At 52.5% G+C, this 3,046-nt stretch overlaps 1 pseudogene; it reads left to right on the forward strand.

Moving 5' to 3' along the window:
* Positions 1-1,558: 1,558 nt before the first annotated feature.
* Positions 1,559-1,701, forward strand: LOC144102906 (U2 spliceosomal RNA; annotated as a pseudogene).
* Positions 1,702-3,046: the final 1,345 nt, after the last annotated feature.

The following is a 3,046-nucleotide window of genomic DNA, read 5'->3' on the forward strand; positions in this document are numbered from 1 at the left end:
GCGTCGCCCGTACGCCTGTGTGTTCCGGCCATGCTGCTGACCTGACACGGAGCAGGTGCTGTGGAACGCTCTTCCGCTTGATCAGTGCCTTGATCCACGGCAGGTTTCCGAGCGCTGTCGCCTCGTTTTAGTCCGTTCTTGGCGCACAGCAACACCTCCGTAGCTCCGCACCGTACTCCCCTAAGCGCATTTACGATTTCTTTATGGTTTATTTGGGTTTAACGTCCCAAAGCGACTTAGGCTATGACAGCCGCCGTAGTGAAGGGCTCCGGAAATTTCGACTACGTTGGGGTTCTTTAACATGCCCTGACATCGCACAGAACACGGGCCTTTTGAATTTCGCCTCCATCGAAATTCGACCGCCGCGGCCGGGATCGAGCCCGCGTCTTTCGGGTATCGCGTTTGAGCGTCATTAATCTGTTTCCACTGCATTTTTGCTTGGGCTATCCGGATTAACCGCCGCGGTGGCTCAGTGATTAGGGCGCTCGGCTGCTGATCCGGAGTACCAGGGTTCGAACCCGACCGCGGAGGCAGCGTTTCGATGGAGGCGAAACGCAAAGGTGCCCGTGTGCTGTACGATATCGGTGCACGTTAAAGATGCCCAGGTGGCCGAAATTCTTCCGGAGCCCTCCACTACGCACCTCTTTTTTTTTCCTTTCTGCTCCCAGTTCTTCTATCCCTTCCCTTACGGCGTGTTTGAGGTGTGCGCCGCGATATGCGAGACGGTTACTGCGTCTTGAGGTGTGCGCCGCGATATGCGAGACAGTTACTGCGTCTTGTTTTCCTCAAAAACCAATTTTCAACTTTCAGCAAAGGTCTGTCTTTCCCCGGATTGTGGTCGCTGTTTATCGTGACTGCGCGTCTCTTGTTTCTAGGTAAGAGTGCGCACTCTATGGGCCTCTCGGGTGAAGTCAAGCCGGCTTAACAGCTTGGCGTCCCGCTGTGTGGGGCGATGAGTGGCAGGGTTTTGTTGTTGTGGTTGCGACTTAGGGAAGAATGAAAAGCAACCCGCCCACCAGCTCAAGCTGATCCACAATCGCTACCACGGGCAGACAGTAGTAGAGTTAAACGAGATATGAGAGGAAAGATTGGAAGGAAGGACTCGCAACAGCCGCCTCATCAGAATTGACGAAAATGGTTTAGCAACAGGTACCTCCCGTGACAAGGAGCCGTCGCCACATGTGCGAGAGCCCCTACATCGCAGCTCAGTCGGGATAGGCAGCCACCGCATCGTCCCCTTCCCGTGAAGCGAAGACTTTTCTACTACCCTCCGCACCTTCTTCGCCGTGTACGCGAGTTTGACCTCTAACCGAGGAGAAACTACATGACAGCTATGACGTCACGCAGCCGCCACTGTCGCGTTAATTGTGATCATTGGCATTGGCGTTGAAGATGTTCTGGACTCCGTCGATTTCGAGGAAAGGCAGGGATTGGGGGAAACGTTTCACACAACCAGCATGTGTTGACATCCTCCGTGACAGCAAGCGTTGCCCGCGGTACGAAAGGTGCATTCTTTACGCCCGATATATAAATGAAAAAAAAAAATTGACACCCCATTATACTTGTCCGGACCCGTGGAGTATCTGTTACGGGTCCAAGTAGGACTTATTTTTGGAAATGTGGCGGGGAGTTTGAAGGATGCTTCTTTCCCGCCACCGCCTGGCCCGGTATTGCACTACCTCCGGGATCGGCCTTGTCTTTAGCGCGTCTTTACTGTCCTGTCTTTCTGTCCCATCTTTCAACTCTCCTACTATCTGCACGTGGTAGCGATTGTGGCTCGGCTTGAGCCAGTGAGCAGGCCTGTGCACTTTCCTTTCTTTATTCCTGGCAGTAACAGACAGACAGACGACCCATTACGACAGACGGTAAATCGGAATTTGAGCGCAGCTCTTCGCAAGCCGCTTGCTACCGCTTGGCAAGTTCCTGTTACGTTGCTAGCGACCCTCCGGCATCGTCCCGTAGCAGCCGCCTTCCGGCTGTCCATTCCTCTCGCCGTGTCAGGTGGCGCTTCGCTCGGCTGCTACCTGCCAACACGTCACCTGTCAAACTCCGTAACACGTCACCTGTCAAGCAGCATATGTTACACCGACTACGACGCGGAACGCAGGAACGGGCTTCCCTTTAAAAGGAGTGAAACTAAAGCTGCAGTTGAACACGAAGCGAAAAGCTTCACTGCGTTTGGTAAAACAGTCGTAGCATAGGCCGGAGAATGGCCTCCAATGACCTTCAGCCCAACCACGTTAGCCATGTATGACCGTACGTGGTACAGTTATGGCGTGGAACTCTTGACCTCTGCCCTTGACCCATGACCTTTCGTTGACATCTGATCTTGGTGAGATTTGGGCTCACCTTTGTGCTTAAAAACCTTTGATGGGGGTGTAAGACCATGAGATACTACGTCTAAGCCACGTGGTCGTGTGGGTACGTACTGTAGAACGGCGGTCCAAGCAGGCGCTGCAATGGACGAGCCACAGACGCTAAGCAAGCGTCCTTGCTTTTCGCTGAATTCCAGGGTTAGCGAAGTTAAATTTAAAATTGTTTTTTTGTTGTTCTCAAGTATACAACTAGACGGAATTCGTGCGCGTGTGTCGAAAATATATTGAATGCGCGGTGGGACATTTGTTGCTTCTTCGTTGCTGTGGGGGGAAGGCCGATCACGTTTGTGTGAAAATTAAGACCCTGTGCGACAGCTAGGGCCTCGCACTCAGTTCTTCAGTGCAAAGGCTATACGACGCTGTTTGGGGGCGCTGCGTGTTTAGTCGTGTGTAGTCACGGAGCATGCCATTGTCGGCTTGCACATCTGTCTTAGTTGGGAAGGCTATTGTGACGTATGCTCTTGCCCACAGTATACTGAATTTTCGGTCCCTGACCATGTTAGATATGTTAGCTGAAGTCAGCTGACCACATTCACATGGTCAGTAAACCGAAGATTCATTCTGCTGACCTGACCAGACGGCATTCCGTCAAATCCTCGACTAGGTACTCTATACCATCTGTGTTTTACCGTTGAGCAGACAAGGGAAGGGACAAGTGGTGCTCGTTATGA

The sequence above is a fragment of the Amblyomma americanum genome, chromosome 8, assembly GCF_052857255.1.
Source record: "Amblyomma americanum isolate KBUSLIRL-KWMA chromosome 8, ASM5285725v1, whole genome shotgun sequence".
In the NCBI taxonomy this organism is placed as follows: domain Eukaryota; kingdom Metazoa; phylum Arthropoda; class Arachnida; order Ixodida; family Ixodidae; genus Amblyomma; species Amblyomma americanum.